The sequence below is a fragment of the Amblyomma americanum genome, chromosome 6, assembly GCF_052857255.1.
Source record: "Amblyomma americanum isolate KBUSLIRL-KWMA chromosome 6, ASM5285725v1, whole genome shotgun sequence".
Classification (NCBI taxonomy): Eukaryota; Metazoa; Arthropoda; class Arachnida; order Ixodida; family Ixodidae; genus Amblyomma; species Amblyomma americanum.
In genome coordinates this window covers 84,575,434-84,597,641 of record NC_135502.1, presented here as the reverse complement: position 1 = coordinate 84,597,641, position 22,208 = coordinate 84,575,434, and the positions used below count along the sequence as shown (strand labels likewise).

The 22,208-nt window shown below is 48.4% G+C and overlaps 1 protein-coding gene and 1 pseudogene across 1 annotated transcript in view; both read right to left on the bottom strand.

Annotated features, from left to right (window-relative positions):
- The window catches only part of LOC144093807 (neural cell adhesion molecule 2-like), a 235,776-nt gene that overhangs the window by 63,718 nt on the left and 149,850 nt on the right, over nt 1-22,208 (bottom strand). The gene's annotated exons all lie outside the window — the stretch shown is intronic.
- LOC144094815 (uncharacterized) lies at nt 20,601-21,950 on the bottom strand (annotated as a pseudogene).

Here is a 22,208-nt window from a genome sequence, read left to right as displayed (position 1 = left end):
TCTCTGTGCCCTACGAGCGTCACGCTTTCAGAAATATGCCCTCTCACATATAGCGATATCCCCTGTCACATGAAAGCAGCGAAGAGAGAGAAACTGCACTACCGATCTCTTGTTTCCCGTCATGGAGAGTCATGTGTATATCATCACAACTGCGGCGACCTAGCACGCGCTGGCACGTGCTGCCCCATTAGTTCCTTGGGCGTTGGTAAGCCGCCCCAGGAAACCGAAGTGCACGCTGCATTGTCACCTTGGTTTGGCCGGAGCGGCAGCAGCATTTTCATTAATTCGCTTCTAGTGTTGTTTGTAAATTACGAGACTGAGTTGGGTTTGGCCGAAGCGGCAGCAGCATTTTCGTTAATTCGCTTCTAGTGTTGTTTGTAAATTACGAGACTGAGTTGTTATGAACAGTAGTAGGAAGTGGTCCATTTTGACAGAAAGAATATTTCGGAGATGACGGTGCGGCGGCTCTTCGTTGTCTCCATTCTAATATCTTGTTCTAATTGGTATTGTTATAAATACGAAAGACTGTATAGTAGCTGACACCGATCAGTGTAGTGCGTTTCGGCCTCTACTTCACTGAAGATGGAACTTAGTGCTACTCCTGAAACTTAACTGCCTCATAGAACTTTCCCCAATATACATGCAAACTCGCGGAATTTCACGGCAAGTGAATTATATTTTCCTTTTCTGGTGTTTTCTCGCACTGTGCTGTCGACTTAGCCCTGCCGAAATAACTGTCTGGGCAACACTTTTTGCAATGGGTTAATACGGAACACGATGTATACAATCAAGTCATCAGCTAAAAACACAGTTGTATTCATAAAATGTCATTTATGATTCCGTACACGGAACTAGATTTAAAATTTTAGAATGAATAATCATTTCCTATCTGGAACCCTAACCAAGCGTATACACTTAAAGAACAGACTAGAATCGTAATTTATATAAGCCGCTTGATTCATTCATTTTTTCGGGCAACGCAAAGGGGGATAAGTCACCATCATCACGATCGTTTTTCCTATTTAACGGACTGGATTCAAATACATGCACGTAGGTATGTGGAAACAAGCGTTTCCTATGAGTATCATATGAAATAGAAAAAGTTAGTAAAGCAGCGATCTTGAATTTTTCATTATGTGGCTGCAGGCTGACTACAGCAGCTATAAAGAATATTTGTAAATTTTAGGTTATATGAAGCCTGATGTCGACTACTCTCACACTTCGTATCCTACCCACCGCATAACCTATGAGCAAAAAAAAAAAGAATTTCGTGTGCTTTTCATAACTTTAGTTTCAATAGCGTGAGAGTGCAAGTTTTAACCGCTTAATGTGTGTGAGCCGATATAGAAAGGCTGAAGAAACCAAAGGTTTAAAGTCTCTTCGTCTGACTACTTGGGTTTGCCACCGCATAAATGCGGCACCCTACCACTAGTAGTGCAAAAACTGGCATTACGGTACAGGATTACAAAAGACAGCCTAAATGACTTGTTCATTATGTAGTCACAATGCCCATTAAAGCTTTTTTTGTTTTGAATGATACCTTCATTAGAGAATGAACAAAAACGTATACTTGTTTTGTTACAACTGCCGTGCATAAGACAAGGAAGCTCTATTTTAATCAAAAACTTATCAGTTCATGTTGCTTCCCTCATGCACTGAAGAAAAAGAAACTTGTTATACCACAGGCTCCCTGAACCGTTTAACACATTCTTGCTGATTAGGCCTAGTCAAGAGAGTCATGAGGGATATGGCTAGCGTATTTACGGTCGTATGCTCCTCCCGCGACAGCAAACTTTCGTTATCTATGCTTTGAACTGTGCCGAATGTTAAGATGAGTTGCGGAGTTTCAGGAAGGAGATCGAACGGGAAGCGTAAAGAGCAAGGTTGGGGATAGTCCGGTACGTAATAGGAAAAAACAGCAACAATACATTAAATGATACAACGACACCGGAACGTAGGCAGAAAAGAAAAGCCTTCTCTCCGCGAAAAAGGAGGTGAGGTAATAATGATAAATGCGGACGAGTAAGGCATCTGCCTGAGAAGTGGCAAAAAAAAAGGTGAACTGAGTATTTCGGATGGAAAGAGTGGCGTCTTGAGCGCGACTGCATAAAACAATGAGCATGTATAGCGTAACAAAAAAAAGTCCCCTAATTCCTCTTACCCAGTGCAGGGTAGCCAACCGGAACCCTTTTCTTGTTAACATCCCTGCCTTTCCCTTTTCCTCTTTATCTATCTGTGACGTAACATGGCAGCGCCAATAATTTCATTAGCAATCGATACAGGCAACCATCGTGAAGTAAAGGAGGAATAAATTCGTAAGCAATCGATGCAAGCAATTATCCTGACCTAAAAGTGAAATAGCTTTCTTGCGAAAGTAGTCTCTTCTGACTGACCATTTAAAAACGTAGTAGACGTCGTACAATGTTGTTTGATTTGGCGTTTTCTAAGAGTGAGTAACCGCAATCGCACTAAAATTGTCCCGCCTCGGAACGCTTAGCTGGAGCACTGCTTTCCGAATAACTGAGATAGCAAGAGGTTATTGGGTAGTATCACCTAGCTTTGCAGTACACCATCAGTTTTCCTAATTGTTCGCCTAGCTTCCCCGTGCTGCGGATTACGAGCTAATTTAGTGATACCACAATTTAGTTATACTACTAGAATGTAGTAGTACCTTGTGGTTATTTCATGAACAAGACAAGAAGAAAAGAAAAGATGTTTGGCGTTGGCGGAATCTGCTATTCGACACTGGAGCACCTCAGCTGCGGCCAGCGGAGGTGAAAGGATCGAAAGTAGACATGAAGATGAAATGAAAGGAAGGAATATAGGCTGAAAGAACAGGGTTAAGGGCATAATAAATGACACTAACGTCAGTATATTTCGTGTTTAGAGTGTAAAACACGTAACAGAGTCAGTATCATGCAGGCAAGAGGTAAACGAGTTGTGCTTTGGAGGTGGCAGTACAGTATTGGGAATTCTTTAGACCTAACACCCACGTAAATGTCAGTATTGCAGTTTGGTCTAGTCAATTTCACACCGATAAAAATGGCCGGAATAAGTCATTCTCGACCCCATCCGAGCTCAACATTGCTAATCATCACCATGTTGCTTGTGTTGAATTACGTGCAAACAAATGTCATAAACGACTGGTCGTGCCTAGTTGCTCCATATATGGCATTCCATTCATTCTATCATTCCAGATGGTAAGTTTCATTGCGCGCTAGCTTCACTACTGAGCGAATCAGTGTCAAACTTTCTGAACAAACGAAAGCCTCGATCATTTCGATCGACTACAGTGTGCATTGTAATATTCAAGAAAGCGTTACGCATATTTGCACAAGTATTTTTCTGCGTCCTGGCAGATCAATTATAGAACCACCACACAGGTCTGGCTAAGCGCAGCAATCATTTTGGCAGTCACTGTTTGCCATTTGTGCAATAAACTACACACATTTGCCGTGTTTCTTCCCCTTAGAATCGAAATATTGAAAACTTTATCCTGAAGACTTTACTTCTGTATTTGATTTGGATGTGTATACGAACGTCAGCATTCATTCATAATTCCAGTTTTATATCGCAAAAATAATAACGAAAGGACAGATATATTGGCACTAATAAAAAAAAGTTATCCACCTGAGGAGATGACAATAGCAGGACGCGTGCTTTGACTAAAGCAGTACAAGAAAAGCAAAGCACAGTGCAATATTACGGGTATCAAGCGAATAGCACTCACATGTCTCAGAACACGGCGTTTGGGGGGCTTCAGTCGGGTGCTTGAATTCTCGAAGGGAGGGTGCGAGTGAAAAATTTTCCCCTCGAATGAGCTTAAAATCGCTTACTTCTCCACAGCTCACTTCGCTACCCTTCCCCATACATCCCCCTTTTTCCTTTAACGCATTCCCCACATTTTTTTCCCAAGCTTTGCTGAATTTATTCCCTGTTTCTCTATGGCTGTCGCCCAATTTCTCTAGCTGTCGTGTATGTTATCGCATCGCGGCGATGCCAGCGTTGCGTCACCCCGCGCTCACTCCACGCCTTCAGCCGTTCATATTTCTGGATCCTTCCACTCTCCCCATTCCGGAGTTGCGTCACCCCGAGTAGGGTGGCAGGGGTACGAAGGCAGAATGAGGTCACGTGGGGTTCCGTAGTAGGGGCGTCTAATCACGCGGAAGACGACGAGCCGCCGCCGACCGCTCCCGGTCGTCGGCGCGGACGCGAACGGCGGACGTTCCCTCGCTTCCGGTCGGAGCGCTGCTCCGCCATTCCGTCAGCAGACCATGCCCCGCGCGCGTCTTTCACTTCCGGACGCCCCTCACTTCCGGGCCAGGGTTTGCCGCGACGGAAATTGCAGCCGCGGTTGTCCAGTAGGCCGACGTGCTGCTTCTAGAGCGACGCACGACGACATCGACGGTGACGAAGCGGGCCACGCCGGGCTTTTATGAGAGGCGGTGACGCCCTCGTATAACTGCGAGCTCAGCCAACGACGTTACTGTCGCCGAGCGAGAGTGGGGCTTCCTCGGCGGCCACCTAAGCCTTCCACGGTGGCTGGACAACGCGATAAAAGAGGTCATCCTTACATTCACAGCGTCCACCGTCCAAGTCTGGCGCTGATCGTTTTGAGCGTGCATTTCTACTGCCTCAGTTGTTTTCGTTACTCCAATCTCTTTTTCTCTCGCCCTGTTTTTTTGACCAAGCACGGAGTCGCTGCCACCAAGCCGTGCAGCTCGGTCGCCTCCGCTCAGTTTTATCCAGGTTTCCATAGAGGACGCTTTTCGAGGCAGGAACATAAAGTGCTTTGAAGGTTGAAGTTTGCTTCTCAGTATAGAGCCCTGCTTTGGGTACAGCAACAGCGCGAAAGATCTTATTCGAGCCCTAAGGAAAAGCCTCTTAAATGCATCCCACGTGCACGGCTGACTTCACGGTTTCGTGCGCATATGAAGAGTCCGGAGCGCGTGCTTTTCGTCCAGGGATCACGCTGACGAAGTGCTTTCATCCGTGTCCGGTTTGTGTACGCTGAAGACGGCGATGGCGGAGACGTCAGTTAGGCTTTGAAAACCGCTCGGCGGCAAGTCCACCGAGATTTCGGCCACCTAAGCGACGGCGGCGAGGACGTATATAAGGGCGCCTGCGCCCCCCCCCCCCCCCCTTCCCGCCTCCGGCTCCCTCCAACGCAGTCGCAAATACATGTTAACCGCGTGCTCGTGCTATGACACTTCGGCGGTGTGCGACATACAAGAGGTCGCCAGAATGGAAAGAAGCAGAGCGGCGCACGTGCAATTTCAAAAGAAAAAAAAGATATGAGATGGGTCAGCAAAAATTGCGTAGAATTACGACAAATACGAACACGCCCCTTGACAACAAACGGGCGAAGTCGGTGGCACGTGCATACCAAGCCTCGAGCAGCGCGCGTTTCTGGCTGTTAGCCGCGGTAGCAGGGATAAAAGGAATCGTCTCACTACCCACCAAGAAGCCTGGAAGCGCAACGCGCTGGGTCCAAGAGCACATAAAGACGGAGTCTTTGGCGACGTATAAAGTTCCTCCGGATTTAATAAGGAAGCCGAAGAAAGGCTCAAACCTCGCCACTCTTCGGAATGCCGGCGGCGCAGTAAGGATGTCTTTTCACGTGAAAAGAGAGGAACGAAAAAATCTCCTTAATCCCGTGAATCTATCGCGTCCTGGTAAAATCACGTGAAAGAAGAAGCGGGAACGTATTCTGCGCTGTTGTCTGTCTACGGGCGTCCAGACGATATATGAGAGGACACACTCTCTTCTCTTGTCAGACAGCCCTGGCGGCAGGTTTTTCTTTAATTTTTTCAGTGCGGCATGACAAGAGACCAACTTCTTCACGATTGCTTTGCTGTAACGAAAAATTTGAGGCAACTGACTAGACTCATTGTAAAGCGTTGTTTCTTATGCGGGCAGGTTTATCATTTCTCCTTTATGCGAAGGGTATCTCTTCACCAGCGGAGCAAGCAACGCTGGGCCCAGAGAGCCGCCGTTTTAAAAAGAGTTTCTGGTCAGTGTTCTTGCAACTGTAAGAGTAACAAATAAGCAATCAAGATTTTACATCAGCAATAAGGCATATGAAAACTACTTCGGAAGGTTGGAAACTTGGGCAAGTTGGTTAGATGCATACTGGGTAGAACAGCGCAACCCGACGAAAGACAGAAATTCCAACCAATGTATAGAAATCATACAGAGATCACACAGCCTATAACAGCAATCGCGCACTGGGATACATTTAGGAAACTTTTCTCTCATGCTATCATCGCGGCAACTGTTATGCTTACAATCGTCCGCAGCTTGAATGCCTGTCTTGAGTCTGGTATCCCGGGGATGTAATCCCCATCCAGCTTCTAGAGGTAATACAAAATTGCTCTGTCCGGTTTCTATTAAACGCTTACTAATGGACGGGCATTTTACCTAAAACGACAGCGCTTTTATACTTACCTCCATTATCCGATACCTAGAAGCTGTTTAGTTCCATTTTTTTCTATAATATATACGTTAAAAACTCATCTTTACTCTCTCCTTGGGTTGCACCGTCACCACGAATTTCGTTTCGGCGTTACCACCCCCTGAAGGTAAACAATGCCTATTGCAACGCTGTCATCTGGTCGCATTCTTTTCTTCCACATACTGTCAAAGACTGGAGTGACATGCCCGTTTCACTAACAAGAATAACTACTACTAATAATTTTAAAACTTATTTACATAAGATTATTCTTGTCGATACCCCCTGAACCAAGGCGTCAAAGCAGCGCCCGGTCTCAGTCTAATACACACACATCTGTTTTAAATCCACATTGCCACTGATTGTAACCCTTTTTCTTCCCTTCCGTTTTCAGTGTGGCGAGCCGTAATTCAAATGATGATCCCTCTTGCCTTCTTTGCCTTTCTCTTAAGATAAATCTCGGTCTTGTTTTTGAGATAACGCTCTGATTTGCAGCGTGTTTTTGTATAGTTATTTCCCTTATGTCTTGTGATTTTCAGTTCTTAGCTTTTTATTCCTGGCTCTATCTAGAATATTATTTTCTTATGCCTTACCACTTTGCGTTTGCCTTTGAACTTGCTTCAAATGCGTTTAGCACATTTTGTGTTCTATACTCGTGATTATGCTATATTTCGTATTCATTGCATTTCTGTTGCCCCTAACCTCTGTAATCTGTTATTATATATAGAAGGCATTGTAAAAAACAATAACTACGTAAATTAATAAACAAATCATAAAATAAACAAACGAATACATCAACTGGAAGGAAGAGCAATGTATGGAACTGCATCATACCGGTATTTACAATATTTTCTTTCAAGTGTCGAGAGGGCCTCTTCAGCTAATCGTTTAGCCGCGAAATGTGACCACAATAGATGAGGCTGGTTGCGAGCGTTAAAATTTTTCATATATAGTTTGCACAGTGCTAATAGCTGTTCAAGAGTCATCGTTCTACCCACTCATATAGTTTTACCATGCTCACCAATCTGGTAGGAATACAAACTGTGAACTGAATTTCGGAGTAGTGCCTATTTGCAAGAAAGCCTGGGCCGTCAGAGAAGACTGCAAAATTTCCTTTTTGTCATGTCCGCAAGCACATTGAAAATTAAAATTGCTTGTTGTTGTTTCGACTTCTGTATAAAGCGCTCTTGCCAGCGTGTGAAGAACCACGAGTTTGTAAGGCTTAAAATCAGCCAGAAAGAAATAATGGCAGCTAACGTAGGGAACCTTGGAAGTGAATTCAAATAGTTCTGCGAAATTAAGCGAGAAAATATCCTCAAAAATTCTCGTATGACAAAAAATATTGAGTCTCATCCAGTCGTTATTTGCAATGAATTGCGTTTTAAACATCGCATTTACTAACGTTCACACGCCTATGCTTGACACAAATGTGAAGTTGTCACTCTTCACAAATGCGAACCCAAGGAGGTGTTCTGTAGATTTTTCCTTTGCTTAAACGACCACTTACCTAAGTCCCGCTTGAAGCAAAACGTCCGCCACTCGGCACTCCATGAATAGTACCTTTCTTTCCCTAACCGTCAAGTCCGCTTTCGACATGTATATCTGAAGCAGACGACTATTTCGACCACAGTTACGACTTCTCGTGACAACATACCGCATTGTACACCTGAAGCGCAAATTAGAGGTAGCAACTTTCTTCGAAAATCCAAACGAAACCTTAACCGGAATTGTTTTCTCTTAGTGGCATCTTTATCGCCGTGTCCACTAGTGACGGGCAAGGGACGTCTGTTGTTGTGCAATCCGGGAGGATACTTCCGGCAAGGTCCTACTGAACTAGCTGCCGCAGCATTTCCGGTGGCGCTTCCTTTCCCTTCTCTTCCTAAAGCCCTACCCTTATTTGACAGCAGCGGCTGTCGGGAAACACGAGCTCTTCCATCCCGTCTGGAGCTCCTTAACCCTTATTCTTGTCCCCAAACTTCTTATTTTCAGTTTCCCTATTCAATACCACGCTTCGTTTCAAACGGTCTTAAAGCATGAGTAAGAAAAGCTCATAGCGAGCACAAAATAAAGGGCGTCTGAAAAGAAACAACTACGTAAAGAACACGCCTCAGAGCAAGAAAATCGAAAATTCGCCTTCACCTTCCCCGCTCCCCCACTCTTGCTTCTACTTTTCCTGTTTAGGATTTCCTATCTCCCCTCAACCCCTCCGACATCCTGGCGTGTACGACCTAGTACAACTAAAAGCTTGGCTCCTGTTTGACAAGCGGGGAGGAGCCCCATTTAAAAACGCCTGTCGCGTTGTAATTCCTATCGCGACCTGCTGCTCTTGGAAGGGTTTCCCGGGACGGGAATGGGGGCCTGCTGCTTTTGTTCTTAGCTGTAATGAGCGTCACGTCGACAGCGCCACGACATCTCGCCATGTTTGCGCTGCAAACATCGCGTCGTGGACCTGCCATTCTGAAAACAAATTAAGCCGTTCGTTTGCTTTTGTCACGAGCTGTCATGGAAAAACAGAGTGAGAGCAAAAATAGAGCGTGGATGATGACGCATGGAAACGAAGGAAGGGAGCCTCAGGGGGGGGGAGCAGATATACATAACAAGAAATTGGTTGGGGTTTAATGTAGTTAAACTGAGTAGAAGTGCGAAACCAGGTGCTCATTCCTGAATTGAAGGAGGCACTTAAGATACGCCTTAAGGATATCACGTGATATCTTTAATGGGCTAATGCTCGTATATGCAGAATCGGTGATTATCTACCAAACATTCATAAATCGCAGCGAGACCGCGCAGCACTACCAGCGCAGTGGAGCAGCGGTTCGGAAATGCGCCACTGCATTGGCAGGTGGCTGCTTCTACCACAGCCACTAGTAGGGATTGTAGCAGATATGTTGCTGTTGCTGACAAACGTGTCGCGCAGCTGGCGCGTCGCCCCGGGCTTACCCGAGCCAACAATTTTGTCACCGCACGTAGATATACCGAGTTATTAACCGAGCTTACCTGCATAACTCAACTAAGCCCGGCTTTGCTAGGCAGCGGCACAAGATCGTACGTACGCACGTATGTATGCTGAATTTACGCACGGTGACAAGATTCTTGGACGGTGCTTTGGAGGGCATGCGCGTTTTTGGACTAAAAGGAAAACAAACTCGGCACTGCTTCTCTGAATGTCAACATGTTCCAGGGGAGCATAGGACTGGACGGGTTGGGCAGCAAGACGGTGCTTAGATAAGATAAAGCATGCGAAGCGGTTGCACTGAGTGCGAGTTAGGCGAAATTGACCACGAGGGTGCACTGTGCCCATATCATGCTTTTCCACATAAGTCTGTTCGAAAGCGGTCCATGAGCAGTGCATGCACTTTTTCTCAGTGATACATGGCCTCACCTGCCGCACGGTTATCACAATGATCACGTGATCTACATCAGTACTCGTATCCTTTCACATCTATCGGGCCGCGGCGTCCATCCATGCTTCCGAAAGGCGCAGTAGGAAGTAAAACTTAGTGACGTGGTCGTGGCCAGTGTCTGACTCATAGGTGGGGAAAGGGCATACGTTATTTGCAGCTACTTAGAGGGATTATGGTTCGTGAAGTATAGTCGTGCACTGTTTCTAAGAGGTTTCGATGAGATTGGATTCAAACCTGTCAAAGGTCAATGCCCTGTGGAGATTTTGCTTGTTATGCTGGACGAATTAAATGTTCTTGACATTCAGAACGTTTGTGTGGTCTTCTTTCATGAGTGAAGGTGTGTTAAATATAGACGGGGCGGCTTCAGGAATAAAGACAGTAAAAGAATGGGAAGAGGTTTGTTAATGGCGGTGAACAAAGAACGTAAAAGCGGTAGTGTCGTCTTCTTCCTTTGCGCTCGCTGACACACTTCACCCAGTGAGACTTTGGTTTCCCTGCATCGATTCGCCTGCATTGCATGGTGTCATTCGTGACACCATGCCACGCGAACCAATCAGCGTGTTCGCCCGCGCATTGTCATGGCGACAGCACCCACCTTCATGCCGGCGTCTCCACTGCCACATTTTTTTAGCAACTAGCTGTGAAAAGCTAATGTTGTAACAATAACACGCACCACCTGCGGCCATCAGAAATGGGACCTCGTTGGAAATGTGTGCAGGCAGGCTTTGAAAAAAACACTTCTGTTTGTCATAACTATAGAGTCGAGCCGAGATATTTCGGTTTCGCATACTTCAAACTAGTGCCTATATCGAACACATGCATTATTTTCTTGAAAACCCTGCGTATGAGTCTAGGAAAGGCGCGCAGTATATCGAACGGTGCGCTTAAATAACTTTTCGCGCGCACAGAAAAGGGTCGGCTCCGCAGCCTTGCGCGCATGCTGTAACGAGCTTACTTTGCGAAACCACGTTTCGACGTGAGCATGGGGTGTGCTTGAGGCTAGTCTTCGATCTCCTGTACTCATTTTTCACTCCGAATTGTTGCTCTGCGATCGAGCAAACATAATTAACTCAATCCTACTGACAGTACTCATACCTAATGTGCTTGGGTGCCGAAGGCGTTGTGGTAACCAATTTCACCTTAATTTTAACCAAAGATTATTCAATATACAGTTTCAGTAACGGGATCAGATAACTTATCATAAGCAGCTGCTTGTTCCAAAGAGTCGTCCGCTGCAGCTTCGATGCAGAGCAGGTAAGACTTAGCAACGCCTTGCGAGTGCTGCGCTGCATGAATTGTGAGTTTTTACCAAGTGCTTGGTTGGATGTTACAATACACCTCAGTCCCTTTCTCACTCCTGAGAAGAAGGCTGAAGTCTCTGTTTTGACTGGTTGGGAGCCTCGTTATCCTTGTCCAGCCAAGGGTGGTGGCTGAAGATACTTGACTCTCTCCAAAGCTGTTACTAGTGGCTATTTTCGAAATGTCTTTCTGTCATCATCATTAGGCAGTAAAAGTAACGTTTTAGGCCCTCTACACCACAGACCACTTTTTACATCGTCACAAAATTCTGTGGAAAACTTCTACTATACCTTGTGTTTCGCGCGTGATGGCCTTAGATGCCTAGGTGCCATTAAACCGAATACAACGCAACACAAGGCTCAGCTGTAAGAAGCGCGTCACTAAAATGGTTGCAGGAATTCTTTCCTGCATTCTAGAGGTAAGCATATCTCCTGTCGTTTTATTTATATATAGTTATATCGAATCGTCGATATTGTAGCGGTGTACTGCCGGCAGCCCGGGGAGCTGGAAGACAGCGAAAGGATTCCAAACGAAAGTTTTTATTGTGCTAACCTGCGCACACTAAGAAATGAAGTCGGCGGCGGAAGCGGTAACAACAAGCGGACTCTACTGTTGACGAAGGATAGAATCCCCGCCCCTTCCGGTCGCGTACAGTTTAAAGCTCGCAAGGAACCTTCGAGATAAGAGACCAAAGGCGTCTACAACAACCTGGAAAAATATGGGAGCAGTTGCTCGTGGCTGGGATCATAGGAGGCAAGCGTGATCGCATCTCACGTTGCAAACATAATGACAAAGTCGAGTGCTGGCTGCTTTGAGCGCTAACGCACGAACAGAGGAAAGCTTCGCGGCCTCATATCGAACACTTTCGCGGTTCCCTTCGAGTTAGATAAATTCGGACTCGACTGTAGTCAATGTTGTCATTACTCTACTGAGCATATTTAGAGAGCTTGTAGGCAGCGTCTTTTAGTGACTGTCCACCTAGACTATGTGAGTGCACAGACCACAAGATGAGCAGCGGCCTGGTTTCCACCGGTATTTGTGCAGCTGTAAATCAATCGAAACCAGGGAAGCTGCAAATAAACACGTAAAAAGAAGCAACGGTGGTCTCTAACGTAATTACCGGAAAAACGAGTGTACTCAACAAAACACGTTGTGGGGCTAGTTGGTGAAGCATATTTTCTGGAAGTTCTGTGTACAGCGCCCGTCCTGTGTACTTCTTCCTGTGTCCTTGTGTTTTGTAGCGCTATAGAGAACTTCCAGAAAACGAGTGTAGAAGCCAATCTTTTGCACATTATTTTATTGGGGTGAGGCTTCAAGGGTGGGAGCTGTAGAAACATCAGTGCACCATTCAAAGAGCCAATTTCTTTATTGCCTCCATATTTATGACACTCGAGCTGTCGTATTATTGTCACAGGTTTGTCCTTCTATAAATGTGAAATATTGCACTGAGCCCTAGAACATGTTGAAGAAAAAAATTTGGGGCTATCACTTGAATTGTTGCGGAGGTTATGCGATAGAATTTTTCTTTCAGTTACCAACCTTTCCTAATTCTGATTGCAGACCAACTCTAATTCCATCGCATTTCACTCATTATTCTATTCCAATTACGATTCTATTCCAATTCTGATGGTATTCTGAATCTATTCTCATTCCATCTCTATTCCTAATCACTACAATACTTTTTTTCTTCTGTTATATTCTTAGTCACTTTAGTTGTTGAGTCACTATTGGTCACTTTTGTTTTTGTTCGGTCATTCTTATTCATTTCCTTTTTTGCTGAATCATTCTTAGTCCGACGTCTCCCTCCTCGCTTCCACAAATTGAAGAGAAAGGAGTGGGATGGTTTGCAGGTGCTAAGTGAGGAGAACGAAATCCCTCTATGCACCAATGCCACCTGTCACAGTTGGCAGAGAGAGGATTTACAAATACGCCGACGCCTGACAGTTTACGCATCCTAATGCATTCTCATTAATTAAAGGGAGAGGGGCCGGTAGGCAGGTGGCAGATGGAGAGAGGAAAATCTCCTCAAACGCCACATGTCACCTTCCACGGTTGAAAGGTGGAGTCTTCAAGCAGACGCCGACGCCACCGAAACATTTTCGCCTCCATGGCCCTCCAACTGCTGGCGCATTAAAATGTGACCATTACTAGAAAAGCGGCACTATGTGCACATCTTCCCTGTACATTCTGCCGCGCTTGGGGATTATTTCAAATGCCCCTAAATTCGCTGATTGCAAGTGCCAGCTCTCGCAAATTTGTGCAATCTCTGCCATTCGACGCGAAAAGCTTTAATTAGATTGTTCACAGCCTCCATCCCTCCCGCACATTCGGCGCTGTTCGCCATTCGCTAAACGTCCATTTTGCAGACGCCCGTAAACTCTCCAAATACGACGTCGTAAACACGGCTGAGCTAGGTTCGTAATAACGCTCCGACTGCTCGCATGTTGCATTTGAGAGCGTCTAGCGCTCCTTGGAAAAATAGTAATCAAAAAGAAAACAGGATAGCGAGAGGCAAGTGCACGTACAAGTGAACGCTCATGGCAGCCGTATCTCTGCTCCGTAGAGCAGAACCGGCCTCGCGCGGAATCGTCTCCGGTCCTCCACTTTCCAAAAGCGCGTAAAACGCCACTGCGATTCGATTATGACAGCCCTCTCGTGTTGGGGTCTTGTCGTAGCACTCTGAACACAGGGGTGCCGGTGCTATGAGTGCGCACAGTGCGAGGCACAGTTAAGGTCGAAGAAAAAGAACAACGCCACTAGGCGCGGACGATTGCGAGTCCGCCACTGTTTGTTCCTCTCCCCACTATGCTCCAGGGGCGAGCGAGCGGCCGTTCTTTGAACCTCCGAAGCATCGCCATCGACAGCAGCCCTCTCAGGGGTTTACGGTGCATCAGACGGCGCGTCGCACGCGCGAGCACCGCGCCAATGTTCCCCCCGCCCTCTAGCGGCGGTGGAGGGAAGAAGGCGGAAGAGCGTGCGGTAACCCCCCGCGAGGAACGCATCTGTCTCTGCATAGAAGGGAGGGTGGGCCTGAGGATGGCAGATATATGAAACACCATAAAACCTATACGTTTCCCGTCGCCATCGAGAGGGGCAACGGCTGAAGTTATGGACGTAAAAGTCAGCCTACGTGATCACCGGGGCCACGGGCACGTCGCTGTCGTCTCCAGGTCCTCTGCTCACGGTGCGCTGGCTCGGGACCATAAAGCGGCTCCCGAAGTTCGCCATTAGAGCGCTAGTTCGGTAAGAGAGCGTGCGAGCGCGAACGGGTGGAGCTTCCTGTGTCTATTTATGGTCCGTGCCGATTCGCCATCATTTTATTTTTTTATTTCTCAGCTTCATGTAGTGCATGCAGGACTTCTGTTAGGGAAATGCAGATGACTACACACTGAGCATGAGAGCTCGTCGTCTGGGGGAATCGGAGGAAGCAGTTTCTCCTGCTATCGACTCCTGCGACTCCTTGTAGTTGCGCAGGACTGACTACGCCAAAAGGCACGTTCCATATTCCCGGATGGCGGAGTGCAATTACGTCAGTGATATGAAGTTTCTGATTGGGCCAGAGTTCTAAATTAGGGAAAGCCGAAGGAAGATATCTGGCTTCTGCAGTCACCGAAGAGGCAGTTGAATGCTAGTGGATTAGTAACAAAAGTCATCAGTAGTTAGCATTACCGTAGCTGTAAGTTTCGTGTGAATGCTAATAAAACCAATGCCAGCTGCTTCTTTTCTACTTTGCATGAGATTCCATATGACGGAGTACGTGACAGTCAGGTAAAAAATTTCAGTCAGCAGGGGAATTGGAAAGACTAGTGCAAGACAGGGTCAAAGCAGAGCCCTAGTGATCGGTACCCCTCCCTACCCTCAAACAATGTCTTACCTCCTGCTTGATAGCCCTTCACTCTGCCCACTTTACTTGCCCCCCTCTTCCACCTGGAGTGTTTGGCTCCTCTTTCATTGGATGGAAGACCAGCGCCTCCGGAGGTTCGCCAAACCTTTCACATCGCCGTCGCAGCCTGAGCGATGTGCTGAAAATCATGTTGCTCTCTCTACACGGCTTCACGTCCGGCTCTCGTCACACCTCACACGGTCCTCGTAGTCTTTATCTCATATGTTGTAATGTTCTCACCCTCATTATGTTGATCCGCCTCTGTTCTTCGCCATAATTAAAATAAAATGCAACCAACTGTAGTGGTCTCGAGAGCATTACAATTAAGAGCTATTACAAACTCTATACGGGTGGGTTTTAACGCCTAGCGATGCGAGTTATGCTGTAACGATGCATTAAAGGAATTTTATGTTCCAGGGAACTCTTAGAGGGAAGGTAGCAGGGGAATAGAGGATTATGGCGTGCCGTTCCAAGTCATGATGTAGCGGGAATAATTGCCAGGCCGAGAAAGAGACGATGTCTACTTGACGCCTAGTAAGGTGCTTCTATCTGGCATTTCTTTACTGATACTGATGAAGGGTAGTTGGATATATTAGTAACAGAAGTTTTGCGGAGAGGGAGCTCCGCCAGTGAAACCGCCAGTTAGTTTTGATTGTATATGTTCTCTATGAAGTACTGCAATAACAACGCTGCGTACGGTGGAACGGTCTATTGTGCGCTGTGGTGAAGTTTTTTGTTTTCCTACGGTTTATTCTGCTTCTGCACTTTTTCCTTAGCAAACTTATGTGAACCACGGGGAATCTCGCTCACAAGAAAATTATAAAGTATATATAAATTAAGCGCTCTGATGTTTCATAAGGAGCGATAAAAGTATAGGCCTTTTCTCTGGTGAAAAAGACACTGGCATGGCCCTGGTGGAATGTCGTAAGAAAAATATCCCGCGTTCGCGTGTTCAGCAGTAAGAACGATATCCAATTAGGGCCGATAAGGGGTGGGCGTGGTTTAGTTGTCGCTGCCGTCGCCTTCGCTTTGCTCCAAAGAAGGGCCAGAAGTCACGGTGACTTACTCTTTCTTTACCTTCACTTCAACATTGTGCTTTTTAGCACCCTCTGCAATGGCTCAATGGCTAAAACTTCATGCTGCTGAGAACAAGTGGTGGGATAGAAAGCCGGCCGTAACGGCGGCGGCGTTAGAAATTAGGCTTAGGGAAATGCGCCTTTTTTTCTGTGCGATGCCAGCGCAAGTTGAACTCCGGTAAATCTAAATTTATCTTGTGACCTACCATAGGCACACTTACCAGAATACAAGCAGCTTCAGGTTGTTAAACCCCACATGCCTTACAAAACCGTGCGTGCCATACGATACCGTACCACACCATACCATACAGTACCACACCGTACCATGTCATGCCATACCATACAGTCACGTGGTGGTGACGTTGAAGAACACAGTAGCAATACTGTGATAGACAAAACTAACTTTATTGGGCGAACCTGTGCCCACAAAAGAGGCTACACTTACAGCACAACGGTAGCGACGAGCACAGTCGGCGATCGTCGAAAATCTGATCCGCGGGTCAAGCGCATCGGCTGTTATATAGCAGTCATCGAATGTTCCAGACTAATCGTTGGGACCCGCGTGCCTTTCACAAAGTTCTGCACCATTCGCGTCAGGCGATGAAATCAGATAACATAAGGTTCGTCTACAACAGACAGCGAACAGAAGCATCGATGACTTGCCAGAAACTTCGGATAGATGCAGGTGCGTCCCGCTCTTTGCGATAACACTTGTTAGGCGGCGAAACGTGGTCGCCCCGTGTCATTACCCCCCTCTTGAAAAGCATCGACACGATGCTGCAAACAAACGAAATAAAGAAAAGCACTCGTAGCAAAGAAAACAACAAAAATAAGGAAGTTCGTCAGCGTCCGTAAAAGGGTTTAAGGCGCTCCACGTGGACCACTTCAGATCGTGCGCGGCGCCGCTGTGAATGCGAAATGACGTCTGGCACGACCTCATAGTCCAGTGAGCCAATACGTCGAATGACCTTGTAAGGTCCGAAATAGCGTCGCAATAGTTTCTCACTGAGTCCTCGTCGGCGTATCGGGGTCCATACCCAAACACGGTCGCCGGGCTGGTACTAGACGAAGCGTCGTCGCAGGTTGTAGTGTCGGCTGTCGGTACGCTGCTGGTTCTGGATCCGTAGGCGGGCGAGGTGTCGAGCTTCTTCGGCGCGCTGGAGATAGATAGCGACGTCAAGATTTTCCTCGTCAGTGACGTGCAGCAGCATGGCGTCGAGCGTCGTCTTCGGGTTCCTGCCGTAAACCAGCTTAAATGGCGTGATCTGTGTTGTTTCTTGCACCGCCGTGTTGTAAGCGAATGTTACGTATGGCAGGACCGCATCCCATGTCTTGTGCTCCACGTCGACGTACATTGCTAGCATGTCGGCGAGGGTCTTGTTCAGGCGCTCCGTGAGACCATTCGTCTGCGGATGGTAGGCAGTTGTCCTACGGTGACTTGTCTGGCTGTATTGCAGAATGGCTTGCGTGATCTCTGCTGTAAAAGCCGTTCCTCTGTCGGTGATGAGGACTTCTGGAGCACCACGTCGCAGCAGGATGTTCTCGACGAAAAATTTCGCCACTTCGGCTGCGCTGCCTTTCTGCAGAGCTTTAGTTTCAGCGAAGCGGGTGAGACAGTCCGTCGCCACGACGATCCACTTATTTCCGGAAGTTGATGTTGGAAACGGTCCCAACAAGTCCATCCCGATCTGCTGAAAAGGTCGGTAAGGAGCTTGATCGGCTGTAGTAATCCCGCTGGCCTTGTCGGCAGTGTCTTGCGTCGCTGACAGTCTCGGCATGTCTTGATGTAACGGGCGGCCAGTAATATCTTTCTTGTATCCTTGATAGCTTCCGGGAGAAACCGAGGTGCCCAGCGGTCGGATCGTCATGTAGGGCGTGCAGTACTTCTGGACGCAGCGCCGACGGAACAACCAGAAGATAGTTGGCGCGGACTGGCGAGAAGTTCCTCTTCACGAGTAGGTTGTTTCGAAGCGTGAACGAAGACAATCCACGCTTAAATGCCCTAGGGACAACGTCCGTGTGCCCTTCCAAATAATCGACTAGGGCTTTTAGCTCCCGGTCTCCTCGTTGCTGTTCGGCGAAGTCTTCCGCACTTATTATTCCAAGGTAGGCGTCGTCATCCTCGTCATCTTGCGGCGGCGGGTAAATGGGGGCGCGTGATAGGCAATTGGCATCTGAGTGTTTTCGTCCGAGCTTGTAGGCTACAGTGATGTCGTATTCTGGTAGTCTGAGGCTCCACCGTGCTAGCCGTTCTGAAGGGCCCTTTAAGTTAGCTAGCCAACACAATGCGTGATGGTCGCTGACCACTTTGAATAGCCTGCCATATAGGTAAGGGCGAAATTTCGCTGTGGCCGAAACGATGGCGAGGCATTCCTTTTCGCTTGTAGAAAAATTGTCTTCCGCTTTTGATAACGACCGGCTAGCGTAAGCTATCACGTGTTCATGCCCATCTTTTCTCTGGACTAGGACGGCACCGAGGCCTAGGCTACTGGCATCAGTGTGGATTTCGGTATCGGCGTGCTCGTCGAAGTGCGCAAGTACGGGCGGCGACTGCATGCATCGTTTGAGTTCTTGAAATGCGTCGGCCTGCGGCGTTTCCCACTTGAACTCGACGTCACATTTAGTGAGCTGTGTCAGCGGCTCAGCGATGCGTGAAAAGTCCTTGACAAATCGCCTGTAGTAGGCACACATGCCAAGAAATATACGCACTGCCTTCTTGTCGATGGGCTGCGGGAACTGTGCGATGGCAGCTGTCTTCTGTGGGTCTGGGTGGACTCCAGACTTGCTGATGATGTGGCCTAGGAACAGAAGCTCATCGTAAGCGAAGCTGCACTTTTCTGGCTTCAGAGTGAGCCCTGATGACTTGATGGTCTCTAGTATTGTGGCAAGTCGCCTAAGGTGATCGTCGAATTTTGCGGCGAAGACAACGACGTCATCCAAGTAAACGAGACAGGTCTGCCACTTCAATCCTGCTAAAACCGTGTCAATCACGCGCTGGAACGTTGCAGGCGCCGAACACAGTCCAAATGGCATAACCTTGAACTCGTAGAGGCCGTCTGGGGTGATGAAGGCGGTCTTTTCGCGATCTTTTTCGTCGACTTCTATTTGCCAATAGCCAGACTTGAGGTCCATCGACGAGAAGTATTTTGCGTTGCAGAGCCGATCCAATGCGTCGTCTATCCGTGGAAGGGGATATACGTCCTTCTTCGTGATCATGTTCAGACGACGATAATCGACGCAGAAACGGAGTGTTCCGTCCTTTTTCTTCACCAGGACAACAGGGGATGCCCACGGGCTTTTCGACGGCTGGATGATGTCGTCGCGCAACATTTAGTCGACTTGCTCTCTTATCTCTTCACGTTCTCGCGGCGAAATTCGGTAAGGGCTCTGCGGGAGTGGTCGAGCGCACTCCTCGGTGATTATGCGATGCTTGGCGACTGGTGTTTGTCGAATCCTCGATGACGTCGAAAAGCAGCCTTTGTATCGTCGGAGCAGACTTCTGAGCTGCTGTTGCTTAATCACGGGGAGACTTGGATTAATGTTGTAGTCTGGTTCGGGAACCATGGTCGTCGTGGTAGATGCGGCGGAATCCGAGAGCACAAACGCATTACTGGTTTCCAGAATTTTCTCGATGTATAGGATCGTCGTGCTCTTATTGATGTGCTTGAACTCCTGGCTGAAGTTTGTCAGCAACACTTCAGTTTTCCCTCCATGCAGTCGAGCGATCCCTCTTGCGACGCAAATTTCACGGTCTAGCAGTAGACGTTGGCCGCCTTCGATGACACCTTTTACGTCAGCGGGTATTTCGGTGCCGACCGAAATAACAATGCTGGAGCGAGGCGGGATGCTCACTTGATCTTCGAGCACACTCAAGGCGTGGTGACTACGAGGGCTCTCCGGCGGTATAGCTTTATCTTCCGACAGCGTTATTGACTTCGACTTCAGGTCGATGATTGCGCAGTGTTGGTTCAGGAAGTCCATACCGAGAATGACGTCTCGTGAACACTGTTGGAGGATAACGAAGGTGGCAGGGTAAGTGCGGTCATGAATGGTTATTCTTGCCGTGCAGATTCCAGTCGGCGTGATGAGGTGTCCTCCAGCGGTCCGAATTTGAGGGCCTTCCCATGCGGTCTTAACTTTCGTTAACTGGGCGGCGATGTGTCCACTCATTACGGAGTAATCAGCCCCTGTGTCCACTAAGGCGGTAACTGCGTGGCCGTCGAGAAGCACGTCGAGGTCGGTGGTTCTTTGTCTGGCGTTGCAGTTAGGTCTTGGCGCCGGATCACGGCTGCGTCGTGTTGAACTGAAGCTGGAACGTCGCGTCGTCAAGTCGTCTTTCGTCGGTGTATTCGTGGCTTCCTGACTTCGTCGGGACGGCGGCGTGTCGTTATTATGTCGTCGAGGTGGTCTCTGCGCCGTCTTCGTCGGCGGCGGAGGATCTTCGTCAGTTCGACGAACAGCAACCGCACCTCCATCGGTTGCTGCTTTTAGTTTTCCGGATATGGGCTCGCAGAGCGGCCCCGTGTTGGGCCAGTGTATGGACGGCGCTGCGGCGACAGGTAGCGGCCTGGTGACGGCGACCGGGATGGCCGTCCAGGGCTGCACTGAGTAGCGGCGAGGTAGTCGGCGATGTCACGAGGGTGTTCGCCTCCCCGAGGGCGCGGTGCGTCGACGGCGAACCCTCGCAATCTCATGTCGCGGTATGGGCATCGGCGGTACACATGGCCGGCTTCCCCGCAGTGGTAGCAGAGCGGGCGGTGGTCAGGAGCGCGCCAAACGTCTGTCTTCTTCGGGTAGCTGTGCTGGTCGACGGGTGGGCGTGTTGGTGCCGGCGGCGGTGGTCGACGGAATTGCGGCGTTACAGGGTCCTGGCGCGGTCGTGGAGGGGGACCTTGACGGCGGGCGACGGCGGCGTAGGTCATCGCTTCTGGCTGGGGCTGCGATGATTGTGGTTGTACCTCGCGAACTCCCAGCGATCGCTGGATTTCTTCTTTAACAATTTCGGCGACTGAGGCCACTTGAGGTTGCGATGAATGGAAGATCCTTTGAAGCTCCTCTCGTACGACTGCCGTGATGGTCTCGCGCAGGTAGTCAATGGCCAGTGAGTGAACTCCGGCGTAGTTTGTCAAGTTCGTGCGGCGGTTTTATTGTTGGTTACGCATTTCGAGTGTCTTCTCAATGCTGGTGGCCTCGCGAAGAAACTCTTCTACGGTCGTCGGTGGGCTTCGTGTCATTGCGCCGAAAAGTTCCTCCTTTACACCACGCATCAGTAGGCGGACTTTCTTCTCTTCGGGCATCTTCGGGTCGGCGTGCCGGAACAGACGGCTCATTTCCTCAGTGAAGATTGCGATCGTCTCATTCGGCAGCTGCGCTCTGGTCACCAGTAGAACTTGGGCTCGCTCTTTACGCAGGACGCTTGTAAATGTTTGCAGGAAGCTGCTTCGGAACAGGTCCCACGTCGTCAAGGTGGCTTCTCGATTCTCGAACCACGTTCTGACGGCGTCCTCCAGTGCGAAATAGACATGTCGCAGCTTGTCGTCGCTTGCCCAGCTGTTAAACGTAGCGACCCTCTCATACGTTTAAATGCAGCTTTCCGGGTCCTCAAATGTGGAACCGCGGAACGTCGGTGGTTCCATGGGCTGTTGCAGCACGATGGGGGACGCTGGGGCTGCCATTGGGGTTGCCTCGGCCACAATCTTCTTGGTCTTCTTAGGTAGAAGTCCGTGCTCCGGAGGCAGCTGTTGAAGACGGTGGCTTGCTCGATTGTCCGGGACTACGTTGGTGTTCTCTTTGCGGTCCGGGCTTGGATCACGGCTTGTCGGGGGCGTCCGGTACATGAACAAAACAAAAAAGAAGCACCTCCACCAGATGTCACGTGGTGGTGACGTTGAAGAACACAGTAGCAATACTGTGAAAGACTAAACTAACTTTTATTGGGCGACCCTGTGCCCACAAAAGAGGCTACACTTACAGCACAACGATAGCGGCGAGCACAGTCGGCGATCGTCGAAAGTCTGATCCGCGGGTCAAGCGCATCGGCTGTTATATAGCAGTCGTCGAATGTTCCAGACTAATCGTTGGGACCCGCGTGCCTT